Here is a 27,083-nt window from a genome sequence, read left to right on the forward strand (position 1 = left end):
CAGACAGAATTAGAGTCACAGAGACAGGGACACTGAAAGGGAGAGGTAGATGTGGAGGAGATAGAAAAACAAAGTCAGAGACAGAAAGGGAGAAAGAGACAGAGACAAAGACAGAGATAGTCACAGGCAGATAGACAGTCAAAGAGAGAGACAGATTGATACAGATAGAGAGAGAGGGAGAGAAACACATACAGAGAGAAACAGTGACAGAGAGACAAAGACAGAGCAAGGCAGATACAAACGCAGAGAGGGAGAAAAGAGAGAGAGAAAGAGAGACAGAAAGAAACAATGACAGACAGAGACAAAGATAGAGACAAGGAGAGAGACAATGAGAGACAGAGTCAGGCACACACAGAGACAGAGAAAGAGAGAGAGACAGAGAAATAAAGACACAAATACAGAGATATAGTCAGAGAAAGACACAGAAATAGATCAGAGAGACAGAATCAGGGAGACAGCTTGAGAGATAGAGACACAGGCAAACAGAGCAGTGGTAAGACTCAGATCCAGATATACACAAAGACCAAGACAGAGACAGCCAAAGAGGTTTGCATCTGTGATATCATTGTAATAAGGAGATCATTGAATAGAAACTTTTGTGGAAACTCTTTCTATGATACAGGTCAGCACTTTTCTCTCCAGTCTGCAGTGATTTTTCCCTTCTTCAAATTCCAATAGCTTTAATTACAACAGTTCTCATTTATCATAATCTGCCTCGTATCATTAGTGTTCCTATTATGCATGCATATCTCCAACTAGATTGTAAGTTCCTTGAAGGTAAGGATCACTTATTTCATGCATTTTCATATTCCCACAGTACCTGGTATAATGCATTGCACTTTGTAAATGCTCAAAATATTTTTATTGAATGATCGATAGCCTTATGTTCCTAAAGATAGTTGAAATTCAAGGTTGAAGGACTGCCTTCATTCATTCAACAAACATTCAAGTGCCTGCAATGAAACAGTCTATCCTCAAGGAGTTTATGCTCTATTTGGGTGCCAAAGGAATAGTGACCCACACAGATTAAGTATAAAAGAGATCAAATAATGGAGGTGAGGAAGAGGAAAGCTTCAGATAAAATACTTTCGAAAAATTTGAGGAGGCACAGGACATTTTTCAGCTGTGGGAATTAAGGAAGGCTTCACTAAGATTGTGCCTGGGTAGTCCTGATAAGAATATGTATATTTTCTTACATGTGTAAATGTACTAATTTGTACATAGTCAAGTATTAGCAAGAATATGAAACTCTTGACAGAATGAAGTGGCAATTTCATAGAGGAAACAAGCACCTAGATTCCAGGCTGTCTGAGGTGATTTTGTTATATCACTGTACTTTGTGGTGTGTGGGACTATTACCATGGGGCAGGAATTATACACATCAGTCTCCAAAATCTAAGCAGATGCGAGAACTGAAGTTAAATACCTATTTTGGCCTGAATTTTCCAGGTAATTCATCATGATCTGTCTGAGGAATCAGAGCTTTGGCTTGAATCACTCAGATAAATAGGTTCACTTTTCATGATACCTTTTTCCTAGTGGAAACTTGGCTATTCATAGAGACTGCCTCAATCTTGGGGAGTTCAAACATATAATCACCATTTTATGAAACTTTGGGTCTATTGGTATGGATCAAGAAGTATTTGAAAGTTGGAAAGAATTCATGGCAACATCCCAGGATTGATGCCTAATTTGTCTTCCTGGGCATGGTCACTAAGCTACAAAATTATTTTTAGGAAATTCTTGGTAAGATGGTCATAATTTTATCTGGGCATAGTAATATACACCGTAATCCCTCCCACTGGAGAGGCAGAGGCTGGTGGATTGCTTGGCCTTTGATTTTCTGAGCTTCAGTAAGATTGGGTCAATTGGGTTTCTACACTAAGACCAAAACCTATATAATGAGTCCTTGGGGAGTAGAGGGATACCAATTAATTTAAGGAGGGGCAAGCTGATCCAGGTAGAAATGGAGCAAGTTAAAGTTCTCCTGCCTATCAGTACTGTGATTAACCCGGAATGGCTGTACTACCAATGTGGGAGAAATAGGAAGACATGATCTTTATAAAACAAAAACCAGATTTCCATAGTTTTAAATTTGGGGATGAGTGACATCATGGGCAACTGGGTGGCTCAGGGGATACAATGCCAGACCTGAAATCAGGAAACTTAAACTTTCTGAGTTCCCATTCTGACCTTAGGCACTTACTGGCTGTGTGACCCTGAGCAGATCACTTAACCCTACTTAATTTCTTTAACTGTAAATGAGCTAGAGAAGGAAATGGTAAACTGCTCCAGTATCTTTGCCGAGAAAATCCCAAATGGGCTCATGAAGAATTAGACATGATTGAAATGACTGAATGATAATAAAAAAGATTCTAGACTCATAGATTTAGAGCTGAGACAGGTACCAGAGGCTATCCCATCTAATCCCCTAATTTTATGGATGAGAAAACTTAACAGAAGTCTAATGACTTGACCAGATCACACAGCTAGAAGGAAATTCAAAATTCAGAGCCTTCCCCCATAAGTCATCATATTTCCCACTTTCCAAAACAGCCTAAAGAATTAAGTAGATTTCTTTTTTCTGAATCTTCAGAGTTAAGAAATGCTTTTTGAACAAGAGATGTTCAAAAGAACTCACTCTCCTAGTGAAATAGCCCAGCAGAAATGGCTAAAATTGATTGTATCTTGTGGGATTTGTCAAATGTCTTGGAATGATTCACCTAATATCCTGCTTTCAATCAATTCCATGAGCCTTAAGCCAGTCTTAGTTTTTACTGTCAAGTCATGTGTTTTATAAGAAAAACTGGATCTATGGGATTCTGATTCATTTATACTTAAATGTAATTCACCAAAGCCTTGTTTTGTAAGAACTATCAGAGCCATGTGATTTCCAAAAATCCCTGTGAGATTCATTCTCAATGATACCTCATTGCCTTTCCAAGGCAGGAAGTTGCTTTTAGCCAAGGGAAAATGAGCTTCAAGCCTGCTAGCTTCAAATCAAGTCTACATCTCTATTTCAACCCTTGGATTAAGTTATAAACTTGGAAAGAATGTCTCTTACATCCTTCTCACCAAAGTTTGGCCAAATGAATCATCATTGATACAGCTGGAATTTTTGACATATTCTTTTTGATAGACAAGAAAAGTCACTAGTGACTCAGGGAGAATGTTTCTCATTTTTTGCCTCTTTACCTACTTAATGTTTCCAATATTAGCCTCTTATAGCCATTGTAAGTTCTAAATCTTCCTTTTTTCACAGATAACCTGAAAGGTGAGAGGATGAAGGAGATGGTACCCAAATCACTGGATTTGGAATTAGAGGTCACAGTAAGAAACAATTCAGATCAATTCTCTCATTTTACAGATAAGGAAGCTGAGTTCCAGAGAGAATACATACTTAATCCAAAGTTACACACAGCAAAAAACAGAGTCAGCATTTGAACTCAGGTGCTTGACTCCAACTCCAGCATATCTAGTACTTACTGGAAAGCTTCATGTAAAGTTGGGTGAGAAATGTGATTTTCCTTTGTCCAGGTGCCTCTCCAAATCTTGCTGCAAGATTATAATTCATTTATAAGCTTTTTCCCTATCAGTGACCATTTTAAGATTAAGTTTCTTAGTCAATCTACAGACCTGCTACATTCTTTCAAAGAATCTTTGAGATAAAATCAAGTCAACTTCTGGATCACAAGTTGAATTAGAGGAAACATTTAAAAGTAGCTCTTACTTTGCAATTTCTTTCTTAAGTTCTTTCACACCCTTGTATTACTTAATACTTATAACAGCCCTATAAGATAGGTAGCACAGACGTTACTATCCCCATTTTATGGGTAAGATAACCAAGACCAAGACAGGCTAAGTGAGAAGTCACACAGTTAAAAAAAAAAAAAAAAGCAGAGACCAGAAGAAATATTCATTAAATATTCTTATAACTCACTTTTATGTAGTACTTCAGTTTCTAAATTACTTTTCTCGCAGTTCCCTTTAAGGTATATAGCTTGAGTATGGTGAGTAAGTTCTGAGCAACTCTAGGCAGAGCTGGGCCTGCTACTTTGCCCCTACTTCCAACAAGCCAGTCAATCACAAATGACTCTTCCAATCCCCTTGGTTGGTAGATGGAGCCCAGACACAGACTATTTCTATATGCTCCACAGACTCTCCAAGTCATTTCTGTTACATGTGATCACCTATGCAGGCTCTCTACCATCTCCACGTGAGAACCTTGTAACAGCTGAGCAAGCTGATTCACTCTGCACATGCACCAGATCCACATTATACAAGTGTAATTACTACTATTTTTTTAAGAGAAGGATATTTTGAGAACCTTCCTCTGTCAGACAGTTCATCAACAATCATTTATTAAGCTCTTACTGTGTTCAGAGCATTAGAGTTAAAAACAAAGGCAAGAATAGCCACAATTTCCAAAGCACTCACATTCTAATTGACATTGTTATTTGTTTTTTGTTCTTGAAGAAGACCAGGTAAATTGGATTTAAGTGAAGGAGGGCTTTGCAAAGCCACCAGCTTCAAAGTGAGGCAGATAATGGGTTTTGAAAACATACAAAGAAGGATGGACCAGGATATATATAAGGATAAATTAGAGTTAATCTCAGAGGGAAGGCACTAGCACTGGGGTAATGGGGAGAGGGACCATAAAAGGTCTCTTGCAAGAAAGTAGGATTTGAGCTTAATAGCAAAGAAAGCCAGGGAAACCAGGAGTCAGAAATTATAGATGTGGTGGACAGCCATTGAAGAGGCAAGAATCAGGAGATGGAGGAATAGAACAATAAGAAGGCATCATCATCACTGAGAAAGAACCCAGAGTAAAGGGATACAAGGTCACGTATATAATAAATGTAAGAACTGGAACTCAGATCCACTCCATTAAGACTACTATCCCCAGGTTAGCAGTGATTTCTTTTTTCCTTTTCCTTTTTTTTTTTTTTTTTGCTTTGTCTTTTTTTTTTTTTAAGGTACCCATATTCTCTCATAATAACTGTCTTGAATTTTAAAAAAAATTTATATTATAGCTTTTTATTTACAAGACATATACATGGGTAATTTTTCAGCATTGACCCTTGCAAAACCTTCTGTTCCAACTTTTCCCCGCTTTCCCCCCAACCCCTTCCCTAGATGGCAGGTAGTCCTATACATGTTAAATATGTTAAAGTATATGTTAAATGCAATATATGTATACATATTTATACAGTTATCTTGCTGCACAAGAAAGAAGGTAAAAATAACCTGAGAAGGAAAACTAAAATATAAGCGGATAATAACAATACTATGTTGTGGTCCATACTCATTTCCTATAATTCTTTTGCTGGGTATAATTGGTTCTCTTCATTACTGAACAATTGGAACTGATTTGGTTCATCTCATTGTTGAAGAGAGCCCCGTATATCAGAATTGATCGTCATATAGTATTGTTGTTGAAGTGTATAATGATCTCCTGGTTCTGCTCATTTCAATCAGCATCAGTTCATGTAAGTTTCTCCAAGCCTTTCTGAAATCTTCCTGCCGATCATTTCTTACAGAACAATAATACTCTATAACATTCATATACCACAATTTACTTAACCATTCTCCAGTTGATGGGCATCCATTAAATTTCCAGTTTTTAGCCACTACAAAAAGGGCTGCCACAAACATTCTTGCACAGACAGGTCCCTTTCCCTCCTTTAAGACATCTTTGAGATATAAGCCCAGTAGTCACACTGCTGGATCAAAGGTATGCACAATTTGATAACATTTTGAGCATAGTTCCAAATCACTCTCCAGAATGGCTGGATGTGTTCACAATTCCACCAACAATGTATCAGTGTCCCAGTTTTCCCCACATCCCCTCCAACATTTGTCATTATCTTTTCCTGTCATCGTAGCCAATCTGAGAAGTGTGTAATGGTATCCTAGAGTTGTCTTAATTTGCATTTCTCTGACCAATAATTATTTGGACCACTTTTTCATATGGCTAGAAATAGTTTCAATTTTTTCATCTGAAAATTGTCTGTTCATATCCTTTGACCATTTATTAATTGGAGAATGGCTTGATTCTTTGTAAATGAGAGTTGATTCTCTATATATTTTGGAAATGAGGCATTTATCAGAACCTTTGACTGTAAACATATTTTCCCAGTTTATTGCTTTCCTTCTAATGCTGACTGAATTGGTTTTGTTTGTACAAAACTTTTTAACTTGATATAATCAGAATTTTCTATTTTGTGATCAATAATGATTTCTAGTTCTTCTTTGGTCACAAATTCCTTTTTCCTCCACAAGTCTGAGAGGTAAACTATCCTATGTTCTTCTAATTTATTTATAATCTCAATCTTTATATCTAGATCATGAACCCATTTTGACTCTATCTTGGTGTATGGTGTTAAGTGTGGGTCAATGCCTAGTTTCTACCATACTAATTTCCAATTTTCCCAGCAGTTTTTGTCAAATAGTGAATTCTTATCCCAAAGGCTGGGGTCTTTGGGTTTGTCAAACACTAGATAGTTATAGTTATTGATTATTTTGTCCTGTGAACCTAACCTATTCCATTGATCAACTAGTCTATTTCTTAGGCAGGACCTGGTTTTGGTGACAGCTGCTTTATAATATAGTTTTAGATCTGGTATAGCTAGGCCACCTTCATTTGATTTTTTTTTTTCATTAGTTCCCTTGAAAGTCTTGTCCTTTTGTTCTTCCAGATGGATTTTGATGTTATTTTTTCTAGGTCATTAAAATAGTTTGTTGGGAGTCTGATTGGTATAGCACTAAATAGATTAGTTTAGGTAATATTGTCATCTTTATTATTCACTATCCAAGAGCACTTAATATTTTTCCAATTGGTTAGATCTGTCTTCATTTGTGTGGAAAATGTTTTATAGTTTTGCTCATATAGTTCCTGACTTTCCCTTGGCAGATAGATTCCCAAATATTTTATACTATCAACAGTTATTTTAAATGGAATTTTTCTTTGTATCTCTAGCTGTTGGATTTTGTAAGTAATACATAAGAATGCTGATGATTTATGTGGATTTATTTTGTAAGTGATTTCTTTTTTAATGTTTTTGGTTTGGAACTGGGATTTCACTTGTATAGAGAACAGCAATGGAGGAAACTCTTTCTCCTGAGAAACACAGTTTGATAATAAGCTTACAATTTACAGCTAGATCTCCAGTTACTAGAGTAACTAGATGGCACAATGGACAGTGTGTTGAATCTGGAATCAGAAAGATTTTTCTTCCTGAGTTCAAATCCCATCTTAGATACTTACTAACTTTGTGATTCTAGGTAAGTCACTTAAACCTGTTTGCCTGAGTTTTCTCATCTATAAAATGAGTTAGAGGAGGAAATAGCTTTGTCATGACAACTCCAAATGGAGTCATGAAGAGTTGGACATGACTGATAACTTGACTAAATAACAACAAATCCCAAATTTAAAAGAACAACAACTACTATGACATGGTTACATTATTCAAATCTATTCTAGACATTTCCATTGGGCTGAAACCTTTTACCACATTTTACATAATTATAGCTTAAAGAATATGAATTTTAATACATATAGCATTCATTATTTACATTAATTGGGTCCTAACTATATGTCATAGAAAGCTGTCTGAAACCTGAGAAGTTAAATCTACTTGCTCAGGTCACACAACAATGTATTTCAGAGATAAGACCAACTGAGATCTTCTAGATTCTAAGACCAACTCTATCTATTGCTGCTTTTCAACAATTAATTATAAAATCCAATGGGTTTTCCATAGTTGTCATTTTCTTTGCTCTTTTTATCATGCTTTCTCAATGTTCTCTTTTCCTTGATTTCCGCAACACTACAATTTCTTATTCATCCTCTTTGTCAGATTGTCCCTTTTTGGTCTAGAGTCCATGCTCTTTGTCCCATTCACTAAGCATGAGTGATTTCCAAGGCTCTGTTCTCAACTCTCTTCCCTTTTAATTTTCTTCCATTATGTTCTCATTCTTTCTGAGAGCCCAGTTGGTACCTTCAACTCAATATGTCCAATCCTTTCCCCAGTTTTCTTTTTTTATGTGTGTGATCTGTATTAGTATCTTCCTTGTCATCAAGACTTGAAACCTTGTAGTAATCTTTGTCTCTATTACCTTCACTCCATTCCAATCAGTTGTCAAAACTTATCAATTCTAACTCCCAAATATTTCTTGATTTCTGTTCTTGTTTCTCCACTCACATGAGCATAATTGAAATTCAGACCTTTGTTACCTTTCAATAGACTGTTATAAAAGCTTCTTTATTAATCTCCCTCTCTGATTTAATCTATCTTTTTTAGGGCTTCCCAAAATAAGGTTTTTTTTTTTGTTTTGTTTTGTTTTTTTTGGTGCTGAGGCAATTGAGGCTAAGTAATTTGCCCAGGGTTATACAGCTAAAGAGTGTTAAGTGTTTGAGATCAAATCTGAACTCAGGACTTCCTGACTTCAGGGCTGGTGCTCTGTCCAGTGTGTCACCTAGTTGTCCCCAAAATAAGCATTTTAAAAGAAATCAAAAGCTATAGTCATATGAGAAAAAATGCTCTAATTATTGATTATAGAAATATAAAACAAAACAATTCTCAGGTACCACCTCACACCTATCAGATTGGCTAATAAGACAGAAAAAGAACATGATAGATATTGGAAAGAATGTGGGAAAAATAGGGACACTAGTGTATTTTTAGTGAAATTGTGAATTGATACAACTGTTCTGAAAAAAAATTGAAACTATGCCCAAAGAGGTATAAAACTATGCCTTTGACCCAGCAATTTCTTTGCTAGCTGTGTATCCCAAAGAGATCAAAGGAAAAGAAAAAGGATTGATATGTACAGAAATATTTATAGTAGTTTTTTCTTTTTTTTTGTGGCAGCAAATGATTGGAAATTGAGGGAATATCTATCAAATAGGGAGGGCTAAACAAGTTGTGGTTTATGATTGTGATGGAATACTATTGTGCTATAATACACAACAGACAGGATGCTTTCAAGAAAACCTGAAAAGACTTACATATACTTATAGAAAGTGAAGTAAGCAAAACCATGAGAACACTGTATATAGTAATAGTAATATTGTATAATGATAAATTGTGAATGACTTAGCTATTCTCAGCAATGCAATGATCCAAGACAATTCTGAAGGATTTATGATGGAAAATGTTATTCATATCCAGAGAAAGAACTAATGGAATGTAAATGCAGATTGAAGCATACTTTAAAATTTTTTTTTATTAAAGTTTTTATTTATACAACATATGCATGAGTAATTTTTCAACATTGACCCTTTGCAAAACCTTTTGTTCCAAATTTTCCCTTCCTTACCCCCACCTCATCCCCTAGCTGGCAGGTAGTCCAAAACATGTTAAATATGTTTAATATTTATATCTATACATATTTATACAGTTACTTGCTGCACAAGAAAACTCAGATCAAGAAGGAAGAAAAAAAGACTGAGAAAGAAAACAAAATGCAAGCAAACAACAGAGAGTGAAAATGCTATGCTGTGGTCAACACTCAGTTCTCACAGTCCTCTCTCTAGTTATAGATGGCTCTTTTCATCATGAAATTGTTGAAACTGGCCTCAATCATCTCATTGTTGGAAAGTCACGTTCATCAGAATTGAACGTCATATAATATTGTAGTTGTATACAATGATCTCCTGGTTCTGCTCATTTCATTTCTGAAATCAGCCTGCTCATCATTTCTTACAAAACAATAATATTCCTATTGTTCTATAAGAAACAATCAACAGGAGGATTTCAGAGAGGCCTGGAGAGACTTACATGAACTGATGTTGAGTGAAGTGAGAAGAACCAAGAAACATTGTTCACAGCAACAATAAGATTATGTGATGATCAACTGTGATGGACTTGGCTCTTTTCAACAATAAAGTGACTCAAGACAATTACAATAGAATTGTGATGGAAAGAACCATCCTTATCCACAGAGAGAACTATGGAACTGAATGTGGATCAAAGTATAGTATTTTCACTTTTTTTGGTAGTTATTTGTTTGCTCAATCTTTTTTCTTTCTCTTTTTTTCCTTTTTGATCTGATTTTTCTTGCACAACATGACAAATATGGAAATATGTTTAAAAGAATTGCACATATTTAACCTATATCAGATTGCTCACTGTCTTGGGAAGGGGAGGGGTAAGGAAGGGAGGGAGAAAATTTTAGAACACAAAGTTTAACAAAAATGAATATTGAAAACTGCCTATATAAGTATTTGGAAAAATAAAATATTATTAAAGAAAAAACATTTGCCTTTCAGTGGAAGAGATAAAAATGGCATATAAGGAGAGTTAGAGTTCAGCTATACCTCTTCCTTGTGTGACCTTGTGTGAACAAGACTCTTAATCTCTCTGAGTTTCCTAATCTGTTAAAAATGAAAGTTAAACTAAATCAGTAGTATTAGTAGTAGTACTAGAACTTTTTAGTATTAGCATACCTTTACACTATCAAAATTATTGAACTTCAAAGAGCTTTTGTTTATGTGAGTAGAAATTAAAACTGATAGAATTTAAAAACATTTATTAATTAATCTAAAATAATAATCCAAAACAAATTATAATTTTGTGAAAAATATATTTTTCTAAAATTAAAAAAAAATCTAGTGAGAAGAATGGCATTGTTTTGCATATTTTTGACATTCTTTAATGTCTGTCTTAATAGAAGGCAGCTATATTCTCATATCTGCTTCTTCATTCAATATGTTATGATCTCTTGTGGAGGTTAAAATATATGATGAAAATCTGATCTCACATAGATATGTAGTGAGAAAAGGCAGAAGTAATATCTTATTACTAAATTATTATAGTAATGTCTTATTATTATGAAAATAGTTTTGACTTCTTGGCTTCTCTGAAATGGTTCAGGTTTACAGAACATTTTTTAGAATCACTAGGCTAAAATATTACCTAGGTTCTTTCCAGCTCTAAATATATAATTATAGGAAGTAAAACAATTAGAGAAGAGTCCAACGTCATTTATAACCAAATGCCATATTGTAGGGTTCAGAGAATGCTATGGGAGATTATAGTCTCATGGATATTAGAGTCTTAGTGAACATTTTATAAAGTCCTCAACTGGAGGCCAGAGAAGCTAAGTTAGTTGACAAAGTTATCTAGCTAGTTTTAGTGGTGTAACTAGCAATTTTTAAACAAATAGCATAAAACAATGAGACAAGTGGGTCAAAATTGAAATTCAATTCATTTGAGTGTCGAGGACATTCTAGGATACAATGAAATCTCTCAGGCAATTAGGTCAACTAAGCCTGGCCGAGTTGAAATGACTTGTCTAGAATTGCAGAGCCACTAAGTATGTGAGGCTGGATTTGACCTCAAATTATCCTAACTCCAGGCTCAGAGGTATTTCTACTATACTACCTAGTTTGTGTTTTTTGAATCTTCATGCAATTCAGACAGACTCTGTCATCACATTTAAACATCAAAGATATAAAATCAAAGGGAAGTAATCTTTGTGTAGGAGAAAAGAACTACAATAATCTGGTCTATGTCTCAACATCATTTATTTTGATAAGAACACTATATCAAAACAATATGACCTTTTAAAAAATTGAAAAACTTGAAAAACTTTTACATATATAATCAACTGAAATATTTTAAAATTAAATTGAAATCTCTTAAATTTGTATTTTCTCTATAATATAAATTATTTACATAAATTGTTTTATGAAAAGCACATAAAAAGTGGAGCATTCCTATTTAAAGTTTAGAATCCTTCGTTTTCATAAAAAAGGAAATTGAGACCCAGAAAGAAAAGTGCTCTGTCCAAAGTCACCTAGCAAACTACCAGTAGTTTTTGGACTAAACCCCAGACATTCTACCCTTGGTCCAATGCTTTTCCCACTTCACAAGGCAGAAAGGTACTATACCTGTCACCCTCAACTCATTCTCTCTTTTCCTATTCTCCCCTTTCCCTAGCTTAGACCTCCTCTGCTGTTTCTCATTTCCAGCCATCTCAGATGTCCAGGTTAACCTTTAATGAAGTACAGTGTTTTCATAATGTTTTCTTCCCACCCTCCTTTCCCACATGGAACTTTTATACAACAGTGACATCTTGAAAGTCTTCCTTACACCCTAAGAAATGTGTGACTTTTAAGTTCAGAGAGGCAGCAGGCAGTGAATAACTCCAGCAGTACCAGATTAGAGCTTCCAACTGTCCTTTATGCATCTTCCTTAGAATTTGTGTTTTGCGATTCTGTATGAGGATGTATTCTGATGGAAGTGGATTTCTTCGACAAAGAGAAGATCTAACTCAGTTTCAATTGATTAAGGATGGACAGAAGCAGCTACACCCAAAGAAAGAACACTGGGAAATGAATATAAACTGCTTGCATTTTTGTTTTTCTTCCCGGGTTATTTATACCTTCTGAATCCAATTCTTCCTGTGCAACAAGAGAACTGTTTGGTTCTGCACACATATATTGTATCTAGGATATACTGTAACCTATTTAACATGTATGGACTGCTTGCTATTTGGGGGAGGGGTGGAGGGAGGGAGGGAAAAAATCAGAACAGAAGAGAGTACAAGGGATAATGTTGTAAAAAATTACCCTGGCATGGGTTCTGTCAATAAAAAGTTATTTTTTTAAAAAAATTGTGTTTTGTACAAAAGCCTCCCTTGCCAAAAGAATTTAACTTCCCGTTGCTACCTACGATGCTGTCTTATACAGATGCTGCTTCTCTTTGACTCCTAATATATGTATAAATTTCACAATCTGCCCCTTTGTGAAATCTAAACATTGTTTTGTGTCCTATCCTGGATAAAAAATGAATGTGAATGCAGAATAAAGATGGATTAGGTGAAAAAAATTGCAAGTTGGACAGGCAGTTATGTATCTATCTGTTTATTTGTGCAGAGGATAAGATCACTTCAGTGTTTTAAAAGATTGATTGATTGCATCTTGAAAATGACTCTTACAGAATGTATAGTTTGGGAGTGTAGAGTTTCTAGTCTTCCCTTTTTGTTATCATTTTCCGCATTCTGTCCTTTTCCCATACCTTCAAATACTGAGTGTCTCTGTTGTGCTAGTTCTCCTTTTCTGTCAAAATTGCTTCTCACCAAGTTGTTGGCAGATAAAGTTATTTTTTTTTTTAAAGATCATGATAAATGTTCAAGAATTTTCAGGAAAACAGTTGCGCTATTGCACTTTTGTAGTTTTAAATTGATATAGCCATTCTGGAAAGCAATTGGAAGTCACTATACTGTCCATTCCCTTTGACCCAGTATTATCACTTCTAGGCCTATTTCCCAGAGATCAAAGAAAGAGGAAAAAGACATATATACATAAAGAAATATTTAAAGCATCTCTTTACATGGTAGCAAAAAAATTGTTCAAACAAAGGAAGTGCCTACCTATTGGAGATTGGTTAACAAATGATCATGAGTGAGTGTTAGAATATTATTGAGCCATAAGAAGTAAGAGAATGGACAGTTCAGAGAAAACTTGAAGCCTTATATGACATGAAGCAGAGGGAAGTCATCAGAGTTAGGAAAACAATTTATACAATAACATCACAAGGAAAAACAATTTTGAAATATTTTAGAATTATATTCCAAGCAATAATATATAGTTACCAGTTCAAAGGACCAAAAATAAAGTATGCTTTCTACCTCTTACCAGTGAGATGATGAATTTAAAAGGCAGAATTTGACTTGCATTTTTGGATATGGGCAATAAAAAAATTTACTTTGACTATGCATATTTGTGGCCAGAAGATCCCCGCCCCCATTTTGATTATTTTATTGAAGGCCTAGGAGGGAGAGAGAATAAATGTATGTTGATTAATAATGGGAAAAAAAAAAAAAAAAAAAAAAAAAAGATGTTCCCTCTCAGTTAAAGTACCAGGTTAGGATTTTTTTTTAGTTACATTAATTGAAATTGAAGGGTTTATCAGAAACTCAAATATGTTTAAAAAAAAAAAGTCAATTCATTAAAAAAAAAAATAGTTTCAATAATATTATCATCATGCCTTTATACAAGGCTGTCCCTTGCCTAGAGGATTCTCCTTTTTCATTTTTGGCTCTTGGAACTTGTAAGTCCTTTTAAATTGAAGTTTAAATATCACTTTCTATGAAACTTTTCCTTGATTTCCCAATTTTTAGCTCTCCACCACTACTGCCAAATTACTTTGAATTTCATTTTCTTATATTTTGAATTTTCTTATCGAAAAACATGTCATGTCACCCTCCTTTCCCCATCCCTCACTTTCCAGAATAATATAAGCACTTTGTAAGTGTGGACTCTTTTCTTTTGTGTCTCTTGTACCTAGCAAATGTTTCTTCCCAGTACAATTCATCCTCTACTCAGCTGTCAAATTAGACACCTTAAGGCATGTCAGTCCTTGATACTCCCCATTCCAGTGGCTTCCTATTGCCTTCAGTTTCAAATACAAAATAAAAGCCTATTTGACTTTCTAAGTCTCCCCAACCTTGCCCCTTTCTACCTTCCAATCCTCGTACCCCTTTGACTGACCCCCTGCACTAACATCGTGTTCTCTGTAATCCAGTAGCACTGAACACCTGGTTGCTCCTTTCACAAAATGTTACCAAGCATTTTCACTGACTGTCCCTTTACAACTAGAACTCTCTCTCTTCCTCTCTATTTCTTGGTTACTTTGGCCCTCACGTCTCAGCTAAAGTCCTACTTTTTTAGACTTTTTCCCAGGCCTCCTTAATTTTAGTGCATTCCATGTGAGATATCTAATTGATGTTGTAAATATCATATAGTTATTTGCATATTATTTCTTTAATTAGAATGTGAGCTCTGTGAGAACATTTTGTCTTTTTTTTGTGTATCCCTAGTGTTTAACATACCGTGTTTCCCCGATAATAAGACCTATCCCAAAAATAAGCCCTCCCCTTACTGTGTAAGATTCCTCTAAACTAAGCTCTCCCCCGAAAATAAGCCCTATTGAGATTGCTACTGTAGTGAAGGTGATCCCCTGCGCTACATGCTACATTATGGTACCCTCTGTATGCACTGTCCCCCCTCCCCCTCTCCCCCCGGGTGAAACGCACGCCGCGCTCCGAGCTGCATCCAATCAGAGCTGCAGCAGTGAGCGCGTCATCCTGTTCTTCCCCAGTGATTTGCTTGCTGGCGCCATTGAGAGCAGTGCCGTGGAGGAGAGCTGAGGTAGGACAACATAAAAACCCGGTATGTAAGTGGGAGTGAGGGGGCATGATGGAGGATAAAAGGGGCATGATGGAGGATAAAAGAAGAACTCAGCCAGCACTCACCGCGTTAAAGAAATGAAGAACTTCCTTGCAGAGAGAAGAATAGATCAAGTAATGATTCCTGCAGGAATGACTGCCAATTTCCACACCCTTGATATTGCAATAAACAAGCCATTCAAGGACCATTTGCACATGGAAGTCAATGACTACATTGAAAATAGAATGGAAAGAAATCAGCGTGGAAACTTTGTGAAGCCCTGTCTGCAAGAAGTCATGACTTGGGTGAAGAAGTCATGAGAGAAAATTACTGACAGCTGTGTCGCCAAGGCACTACGAGCAGGTTACCTGGACAAGACATGTTCATTTAAGGAGAGCTATATTGCTGGACATGACAGATTGAGTCCACTTCTTCTGAAGGAAATAGAGGCGCAAGACATCCAGGACGGAATTCAGGGTATGGACACTTATGACGATGTTGTTAAAGAAGATGACATGATCATTATTGAATAAAGGTGCTTTTTTTGTTCACATTTACCTGTTTATTAAAATTGCTGTCAATGTTCATTAAAATGAGCCCTCCCCTGAAAATAAGCCCTCTGGTGTTTTTCTGTCCAAAAAAATAATAAGACAGTGTCTTATTATCGGGGAAATACGGTAGTGTCCAGCACATAGTAGGTACTTAATAAATATTAGTTATTTGATTAATTGTCAATCAAAAGTAGACACTTAACAAATGCTTTTTTAAAATTTAATATTCTTTTTTTTTTTAATTAAAGCTTTTTTATTTACAAAACATATGCATGGGTAATTTTTCAACACTGATCCTTGCAAAATCTTGCGTTTCAAAATTTCCCCTCCTTTCCCCCTCCCTCTCTCCTAGATGGTAGGTAAATGTAATACATGTTAAATATTAACAAAATTAAAAATTAACAAATAATAACAAAAAATTAACAAATTTTTAATTTGAATTTGACTGAGGAGTTTTCTATAAAGGATTTTGAATTAGTATCTGTGGTATGCATATGTGTGGAGGGAATATCCATATTGATAAAATTAGACTTTTTTTTTTTTTTTTTTGGTATAATGAAGAATGACTTTAGCTACCTAAGAAGAGCACTGGATAGAAGGTGAAATGCATGAAAGTCAAAAAGTTAGGAGAAAATCAAAGTTTTAGCTGGAATTCTGGTGCCCAGGGAAAATTCACTTGGGGTTAGGAGGAGATCAAGAGACTTTAGAAATATTAGGGGGAGAGATCCCAAGAGAGTGACTCATGATGGGGGGAGGAGGCAGATATTATAGGCTTCCTTGAAGACTTCCCCAAGTGTCTCTACAGAAAGGCATTTCATGATGTCTCAGACTTTTCCCAGAGTCTTGCTGCAACTAAACAGGATAATCAATGACCCAATCCCTCCCCTTCTCTACCCAGATTAGAGATTATTCAGAAGTAACAAGTTTTGGATAATGTAGTGAGGGAAGGCTGATTTTAGGAAAGGGATGCTATGATAGGACCCAATGGCCCAGGACCTAGCAAGGGAGTCAAGATAGCTGCCCTGTGTGAAGCTAGTTGAGGATCTTGTGGAGAAGAATCTGAATGTAGAGCTAGGAAATCTTTTAGATAAGATTGAGTTTAATTCTCTCATTTTACTGATTAGAAAATAGTAAACTCAGTCTTTTTACCCCAGATCCTCTCTACCACACTGACAATTTCCTTCAATTTACGTTCTAAACAATTGAGGTTCAGAAAAGGGAAAGAATTTACTTCATGTTACAAAGGAATTAGTCGTTCTGGCCTCTTGATTTCTTAGTCCAGAGTTCGTTCTTTCCTTTATACCACAAGGACCTTCAATCCTTTATTGTACTTTCATGAGAATGTAAATCAGTCTTCCATCTCCAAGTAATAATCTAATTTAAAGCCTAATTTCTAATTGTGAGGTTCTTTTATAGGGGCTGCCTCCTCTCCTCAGAGGAAATTCAGGTATCACCTAATAGTCAGGGAATTAATTTTTCTGAGCAAGAGAACACTACCAGTTCCCTGGATTCACTTCACAAGATTTTACCCAAGGTGGACTCTGGGAATTTTATTTTGTGTCACTGTAAACATTCTCCTACAGTCTATTTACATCCTGTCAATTTATTCCCAAAGCAGGTTTAGCAACCTTGCAAGTAAGTGGCTCAAATCAACTAGTCTACTCAACTGATTCCAAGGTCTTCTGCCCCAGGGAAGAAAGTGAATGAAATCTGTCCTCTTTCTCATTCACCAAATACAAATAGTGACTCATCTGTAAGAGTCCTTCCCTTCTCCTCAAACTATGCACAGGATACTTTTATGCAAAAAACTGAACCTTGGGGGAAAAGGTTTTTCGTTTAGTCCAGTACTGATTTTCTGTATAATATATATTTAAACATCTCACAATCTAGATTGTGTGTGTGTGTGTGTGTGTGTGTGTGTGTGTGTGTGTGAGAGAGAGAGAGAGAGAGAGAGAGAGAGAGAGAGAGAGAGAGAGAGAAAGAAGAGAGAGAGAGAGAGAGAGAGAGAGAGAGAGAGAGAGAGAGAGAGAGAGAGAGAGAGAGAGAGAGAGAGAGAGAGAGAAGAGGAGCTGTGGTAAAGAATGGGGAGATACTTTTTGAATTAAGCATATCTGGTTTTTTTTTTTTGAAGTAAGCAATTCCAGATAAACCAGACCTCAAATTAGACAGTAGGAAACCTCTCTAAATAATTAATTTATCATTTTTTCTAAGAAATTATTATTTCCACATTGGACTTAATAATATTCCAAGGTCCTCATGTTTTGTCATCCCTTCATTGCTCTGAAATGTCTTGGTGCTGTAGTTGGTCTATCACTGTGGATCAGGTAGGCACCGCAAAGCTAAATTCTAGTAAATATGAATCTTTGTAATTTATCTCTAAAACAAAATGAGTTTGAATTAAATATCCCGGTAATAGACTGTATTGGAAGGGCTGGGAGGTGAAGCGGACAGAAGGGATAAAAGTCTAGGCTTAGGAGCCACGGCTTATTAACCAGATGATTTTAGCATGTGGAGAAAAATGATTTGTAAATTTAATGTGAATGTGAATATTTGTATGATGTTATTTTTCTTCACTTTATCTTCTACCTGAGGAAAATCACAGGAAGACCTCCAGCACATTGAGAGGGTTCTTTATGGAGAAATTTACAAAAAGAATTGTAAGAGAATCACATGAGATGAGAAAGTGTGGAGAAATTTCATTCTATACTGATGGACAGAATGCCACAGTCAAAAAAATCACAGATCCTTCAAGCTAATAAAAATGTTATATATGTGTATGTGCAGATATGTATGTATGTATACATATAAGTAAAATAAATGGCATTTATTTTTTTTTTTATTATAGCTTTTTATTGACAAAACATATATATGGGTAATTTTTCAACATTGATCCTTGCAAAAACTTCTGTCCCAACTTTCCCCCTCCTTCCCTCCACCCCCTCCCCTAGATGGCAGGTAGTCCCATTCATGTTAAACATAGTAAAGTATATGTTAAATACTACATATATGTGCGCATATTTATATAGTTATCTTGCTGCACAAGAAAAATCGGATTTAGAAAGAAGGTAACAGAAAGAAGAAAAACAAAAATGCAAGCAAACAATAACAGAAAGAGTGTAAATGCCATGTTATGGTCCACACTCATTTCCCAGTGATCTTTCCCTGGGTGTAGCTGGTTCTTTTCATTACTGAACAATTGGAACTGATTTGTATCCTCTCATTGTTAAAGAGAGACACGTCCATCAGAGTTGATCCATTGTTGTTGAAGTGTGTAATGATCTCTTGGTTCTGCTCATTTCACTTAGCATCAGTTCATGTAAGTCTCTCCAAGCCTCTCTGTATTCATCTTGCTGGTCGTTTCTTACAGAACAATAATATTCCATAACATTCATATACCACAATTTACCCAGCCATTCTCCAATTGATGGACATTCATTCATTTTCCAGTTTCTAGCCACTACAAACAGGGCTGCCACAAACATTTTTGCACATACAGGTCCCTTTCCCTTCTTTAATATCTCTTTGGGATATAAGCCCAGTAGTAACACAATGACATTTATTTTAAGTAAAATAAATTTATTTTATATATTTTGTATATAAATACAAATTTATATTTGTGTCATATTTGTATAACAAATAGACATTTACTTAATAATTTATATATACATATATGTATACAATACACATATGTAGTATGTATATATGTATGTTTTATCACTATAAAATGCTTTTACATACAACCTCTTTATCTTCAGAACTACCCAATAACAAAATGAATGGAAATATTATCATTTCCATTTTACAGAAGTGAAAACTGAGAGGTGATGTGCCTTACCTATGTCCACCTATCTAATAAGTGTTAGAGCTGGAATTTGAATCTACTTCTTTCCTGCCTTTAATTCTATTTCTCTTTATACTATACCTTGCCACAAATATAGTTCTTCAGTTGTCTATCTGTTGTCCTCTCTTGATAGCACAATCTAGTTTCCTTTGTGATTAATTTTTGTCATAGACAGGAGAGGACTTTAGAGATTAGCTAGTCCAAGATTCTTATGTTACAGATGAGGAAACAGGTCTATAGAGATTTATCAAAGATCATATGCCTTATCATTGCCACTATCATCATCCTCTCTTCTCCTCCTTCTCCTCTTTTACCTCCTCTATTCTTTTCCTCCTCTTCTTCCTCCTCCTGTTTTTAAAATTTTATTTTATTATTCTTTTTAAAAATAGACAGATCCAAAATGTCACACTATTTGGAATATAACAAATATTTCATAAATTTTTTGCTTATTGTTTCCAGAAAACATCTATATCTATTTCACAAAATGAGGGAAAAAATCCCCCAGAAGGCAGAGATCCTTGAATTTACAGTAAGAAGACCTGATTCCAATATTAGCTCTGCTATGCTATCTGTGTCACTTCATTCATATTTCTTCTCCCTGAGCCTCATTTTTCTCAACTATAAAAATGATGAGAAAAAGCTAAATAAGAGTTTTCCTGATTCCAAAATTCTTTTTTTCTTTATTAAAACTTTTTTATTTTTCAAAATATATGCATGGATAATTCTTCAACATTAACCCTTGTAAAACTTTAGGTTCCCATTTTCTCCCCTTTCCTTACCCCCTTCCCTAGCTGGCAAGTAATCCAAAATATGTGTAGAAATATATCTTAAATCCAATATATACATACATATTTATACAATTATCATGCTGTACAAGAAAAATCAAGTCAAACCAGAAAAAAATGAGAAAGAAAATAAAATGCAAGCAAACAACAACAAAAAGAGTAAAAATGCTATGTTGTGATCCACACTCAGTCTCCACAGTCCTCTTTCTGGGTGTAGATGGCTCTCTTCATCACAAGACCATTGGAACTTATCTGAATCATCTCATTGTTGGAAAGAGCCACATCCATTAGAATTAATCATCTAACTCCAAAATTCTTTAAGAATTCTGAGACAGCACATTTATAAGAATTCAAGCCATTCTCTAATTGAGAAATGGTCAAAGGATATGAACAAACAATTTTCAGATGAAGAAATTGAAACCATTTCTAGTCATATAAAAAGGTGCTCTAAATCACTATTGATCGGAGAAATGCAAATTAAGACAACTCTGAGATACCATTACACACCTCTAAGATTGGCTAAGATGACAGGAAAAGATAATGATGAATGTTGGAGGGGATGCGGGAAAACTGGGACACTGATGCATTGTTGGTGGAACTGTGAACGGATCCAGCCATTCTGGAGAGCAATTTGGAACTATGCTCAAAGAGTTATCAGGCTGTGCCTTTGACACAGCAGTGTTATTACTGGACTTGTATCCCAAAGAGATCTTAAAGTAGGGAAAGGGACCCACATGTGCAAAAATGTTTGTGGCAGCCTTTTTTGTAGTGGCCGGAAACTGGAAATTGAGTGGATGCCCATCAACTGGAGAATGGTTGGGTAAGTTATGATACATGAATGTTATGGAGTATTTAAAAAAAAAAAAAAAGAAAGAAATGATCATCAGGATGATTTCAGGGAGGTCTGGAGAGACTTACATGACCTGATTCTTAGTGAAATGAGCAGAACCAGGAGAACATTGTACACAGAAACAGCAAGATTATACAATATTCAATTGTGATGGATATGGTTCAACAATGAAATGATTCAGGCCAATTCCAATTGTCTTGTAATAGAGAAAGCTATCTATAGCTAGAAAGAGGATTGTGAGAATTAAAATGTGGATCACTTTTTTTGTTGTTTGATTGCATTTTGTTTTCTTTCTCATCTTTTCCCTTTTTGATCTGATGTTTCTTGTGCTTAATGATAATTGTGAAAATATGGACAGAAGAATTGCGGACGTTTAACATGTTTGTCATCTAGGGAAAGGAGTGGGAGGAAGGGAGGGAACAATTTGAGAACCCAAAGTTTTGCAAAGATGAATGCTGAAAATCATTTATGCATATGTTTTGAAAATAAAAAGCTTTAATGAAAAATGTAAAAAAAAAAAAAAAAGAATTCTGAGACAGTAAGATTTCTACATCAAAACCTCAAATATTTGATTTCCCAAAATGGCCATATAGACAAATTGGTTATGGAGTACTGGGAAACACATTTATAGGGAGATCATCCCTGAGCCAGCTAAATCCCGGAAGCGAAAAATTGGGTCTATGGTTTAAAGAACAATAGTGGAAAGGAAGACAAGCACATAAATTTAATAAGAACTGGGGTAAAAGATACTTTGGCTTAAACCCTTGTAAAGATCAAAACAAGTCTGTCTATGAGTACCAGTATCTTCTCTGGATGTTTATTCTTCTCTCTTAATATCATGTAAAAACACAATTTGCTGCATATATTTGTGAATGGCCTTGCTCTTAGCTAGGACTGTTCTTGGTGGTATGTTTGGGGTTAAGCACTAATTTGTAAGCAAACTTCAAAGCCCTTTTCTTTACAAGAAACATCAGAGAGAGCCTAAAAAGTGGCATAAACTACTCTATTTCTGCCTGTCTCTGCTAGAATCTTACATACCTTTTTAACTTGGGTATTGTTTGAAAGGGTTTGACTCTTAGATGGGAATCAAGCAGATGGTAAATCTAAATGGCTGGCTCTGCTTCCATCTCCATTATGGGGAAAGAAAATGATATTAATAAAAATTATTAATGATAACAATATTAGTGATAATATTAATTATAATCTCCATTATGAGGAAAGAAAATGATAAAACTATTAATACTAATATTGATGATAACAATTTTATTTTCTAGGACACTTATTGGTTTAATAAGATTTAATATTAACAGTTGAGCTAATATTTGTAAAGTGCTTAGCAAGATCCCTGCAATATATTAGTTACTTATTCAGTCATTTTTTCATTCATGTCCTTCTGTGACTCCATTTTTATTTATTTATTTATTTTCTGGCAAAGATACTTGAGTGGTTCACCATTGCCTTCTCCAGTTCATTTTTACAAAGGATAAAACTGAAGTAATTTGCCCAGGGTTACACACCTAGTAAGTGTCTGAGGCCAGATTGAACCCAGAAAACTGAGTTTTTCAGATGCCAGGTTGAGTTCTCTGTGTATTATGGCACCAACTAGCTGCTTCATAGTAAGTACTTAAGAGATGCTTATTCTCTTCCCTTCCCCTTCCTCACAGTAAGCCTGTGAAATAAGAAGTAGGGTGCTATAATGTTTGAATGACTGACTTGAAATTAAACAGATCTCAGTGGAGAAGCCCCATGCTGTAGTAGATAGAGCAATGAACTTGGAGTTGGAAGAATAGTTCAAATTGTAGCTCAGATACCAATTATTTTTGTTATCTTGGTCAACCTCAGATTCCTCATCTGCAAAATAAGAATAGGAGGAGGTGGTATTAGGCTCAATGGACTCCTTCCACCTCTAAATTACCTTACTAGACGCTTGCTGGCTGTGTAATCCTGGACAATTCATCGAACTTCTAGGAGTCGCATTTTCTCCAATTGTTAGAGAGATTTATAATAGTTCACATTTATATAATGATTTACATCTTGACTTATTTGATCCTTATAATAACCTGTCAGGTAAGTGCTTTTATTATCATCCCCATTTTATAGATGAGAAAATGAAACTGAATTTCAGAAAGCTGAAACGACCTGCCCAAAAACATATAACTAATAAGGTTCAAGGCAAGACACAAAGCTCCAAACACTTTACACGAAGATAAGGTTGAAATGGGTTCATGATTTAGACATAAAGAGTGATACTATAAGCAAATTAGGAGGGTAAGGGATAAGGTACCTTTCAGATCTGTGGGAAAGGAATTTATAGACAAAGAAGAACTAGAAAACATTATGAAATGCAAAATGGATAATTTTGATTATGTTCAATTAAAAATTTTTTGCACAAACAAAGCCAATTAGCCAAGATTAGAAAGGAAGCAGAAAGCTGGGAATTTTTTTTTTTTTTACAGCTGTGCTTCTGATAAAGACCTCATTTCTAAAATACATAGAGAATTGATTAAAATTTACAAGGATACAAGCTATTCCCCAATTGATACGTGGTCAAAGGATATGAACAGACAATTTTCAGATGAAAAAATTAAAACTATTTCTGGTCATATGAAAAAAAATGCTCTAAATTACTATTGATTAGAGAAATTCAAAGTAAGACAACTCTAAGTTATCACTTCATATCTCTCAGATTGACTAAGATGACAGGAAAAGATGATGAATATTGTAGGGGATGTGGGAAAACTGGGACATTAATACATTGTTGGTAGAGTTGTGAACTGATCCAACCATTCTGGAGAGAAATTTGGAACTATGCCCAAAGGGCTATCAAATTGTGCATATCTTTTGATCTAACAATGTCTCTACTAGGTCTGTATCCCAAAAAAATCACAAAAGAGGGAAAAGGACTCAAATGTACAAAAATGTTTGTAGTAGTACTTTTTTGTAGTAGCAATTGAACTGGAAATTGAGGAGATGAGTTGGGGAATGGCTGAATACATTGTGACATATGATGGCAATGGAATATTTTTGTTCTATAAGAAATGATGCCCAGGCTGATTTAAAAAAGCCTGGGAAGACTTACATGAACTAATGCTGAGTGAAGTGAGCAGAACCAAGAGAACACTGTGTGTAGAAACAACAAGATTATTTAATGCTCAATTATAATGGACTTGGTTTTTGTCAACAATGAGGTGATTCAAGGCAGTTCCAATAGACTTTAAAAAATTAATAATAGCTTTTTATTTTTCAAAATACATGAAAAGATCATTTTAAATAGTCTCCCTTGCAAAACCTTGTGTTCCACATTTTTCTCTTTCCCTCCTCTCCTGTCCCCTCCCCTAGATTGCAAATAATTCAATAGGTTAAACATGTGCAATTCTTCTAAACATATTTCCACATTTATTATGCTGTGCAAGAAAAATCAGATCAAAAGGGGTAAAAGTGAGAAAGAAAAAAAAAAGCAAACAACAAAAAGGTGAAAATACTATGCTGTGATCCCCATTTAATCTCCACAGTTCTCTCTCTGGATGCAGATGGCACTTTCCATCACAACTAAATTCCAACAAACTTGTGATAGAAAGTGTCATCCACATCCAGAGAAAGAACTATGGATAAATGTGGATAAAAGCATAGTATTTTTCACCTTTTTTTGTTGTTTATTTGCTTGTATTCCCTCCTCCCCCCTTTGTGTTTTTTCCCCCTTTAAATCTGATTTTTTTTTTGCTCAGCATGACAAATATGGAAGTATATTTAAAAGAATTGCACATATTTAACCTATATCAGATTGCTTGCTATCTGGGGGAAGGAGTGAAGGGGGAGAAGAAGGAGAAAAATTCGAAATATAAGATTTTACAAAAGTGAATGTTGAAAATTATCTTTGCATGTCTTTGGAAAAATAAAGTCCCCCCCCCACACACAAAAAAGATACCAAGTCCATCTTTCTGTCTGCATGTCCAGCATTCATCTTTCACAGGAGCTATATAAAGTTCATTACAAACTTTAAAACACTCTATATTTCAGTTTTCTGTCTTTCTATTTTTCCAGCAGGAAAAAATTGAGCCTAAGAAATGTTGGGAGAGCTCTGTGATGGCTGTCAAGTATATGTTTGTGTATGTTATTCCAGACTCTCCCTATGCCACCATCACTCTACTTCCTCCCCAAGTGTTATGTGTCAGAGTCTGGATTTGAACTCAGGTCCTCCTGACTTCAGATCCAAGGCTCTATCCACATGCCTTTTTACTAGCTGCACTATATGCCTAGAATATATGCTTTCCTTACCTTTCTTCATAGAGCTCTGCTATCCCTTTAAGTCATTAGCTCAAGCATACTGATCTACTTAATTTTTAGCATTTTTCCTCTCAATTTTCCTTGAATTTATTATCTTAATGTATATATGGTTACATATATAAACATGTTGTCTTTCCCATTAGAAATATAAATTCATTGTAGATCAGGTTATTTCATTCTTTGTACAAAGGATCCTAGAACTTATCACAAGTTCCCTAGAACTTAACACAGGGCCTCATATGGAATAGACAATTAATACTTGGTGACTGATTAATAAAAGTCTCTTCATGATGACCTTAATGAGCAATCTTTTAAAGTCATTATGCTCAGGAAATTTATCATTCTCTGATGATTACTTTCTCTAAATTTAGCTGGTTTTGAATGATAGACATTTTGACTATCAACTCATCCCCAGATCTACATTCACAGCCTTTCTAGTTTTGCAAAAGCTATTAGAACTTGTGCTCTGATGGTATACCCTTTGAATTAGTGAGGAAAGATGTCTAATGTGCTATTTTATTAGTCCCCTGATAGATTTATTTCCATATCATGGGGAATCTTTGAAAGAACAAATTTTTTAAAATTTTATTTTATTTTTAAATTTAATTTATTTATTATTTTTATTATTTTTTGATGATTTTTGATGACAAATGAATCTTTGTTTGTATCACTTTTATTTTTGAATAGATCCCTCCTTCCTCTTCTATTCTAGAAATCATTTTTGGTTTTAAAAAAAATATTAAACTGAGGCAGCTAGATGGTTCAGTGAATATAGCACCAGCCCTGAAGTCAGGAGGACCTAAGTTCAAATTTGATCTCAGACACTTAATACTTTCTAGCTGTATGATCCTGGGCAAGTCACTTAACTCCAATTGCCTCAGGGAAAAAAAAAAAAAAAAAGCGTTAAAGGAAACAGTTCAACAAAACCAAAAAGTCAGATTGTAAATGTCATGCCCCATACATATAGTCTTCCATCTTTCCAAAGAATGAGGGAAGTGCATTTTATCAAGTCTTTCTGGAGTCAAACTTGGTTCTTATCATTGTCACTCAGTTGCATATTATGAGTCTCCCATTTACATTGTTGAAAATTCCTGTGTATACTAACTGTTCTTCTGGTTCTACTTCCTTTACTTTATTTCAGTTTATATATTTCTCTGAGTTCTTATGATGCAGCAATAATCTATTATATTCATATGACCCAATTTGGTTAGCCCAAAAGTTCTCAAAGTCTGGACTCAAGACCTTTCATGAGGTTCACAAGATCTAAACTATTTTCTTAACAATACCAGGATATTTTAATTTCTAATACAGTAAATACCAACGGATATACCAAAAAAAAATAATAATAATAATAAATAAATAAATAAAGGAAGGAATAGAATTCTTCATTAGTTTTTCAGAGTATTAAAGGATCCTGAGACCAAAAAGATTTGATTATTTCTGATTTAGCCATTTCCCAATCAATAAACATTGACTTTGTTTCAATTTCTTTACTACTGTATACAAAAAAAAAATGTTTCTGTGGATATTTTGGTATATATGAAAATTTTCTTTTTGATCAAGAAAGTCAAAGGAAGATTTTAGTGGAGATTTA

This window comes from Antechinus flavipes, chromosome 2 (assembly GCF_016432865.1).
Source record: "Antechinus flavipes isolate AdamAnt ecotype Samford, QLD, Australia chromosome 2, AdamAnt_v2, whole genome shotgun sequence".
In the NCBI taxonomy this organism is placed as follows: domain Eukaryota; kingdom Metazoa; phylum Chordata; class Mammalia; order Dasyuromorphia; family Dasyuridae; genus Antechinus; species Antechinus flavipes.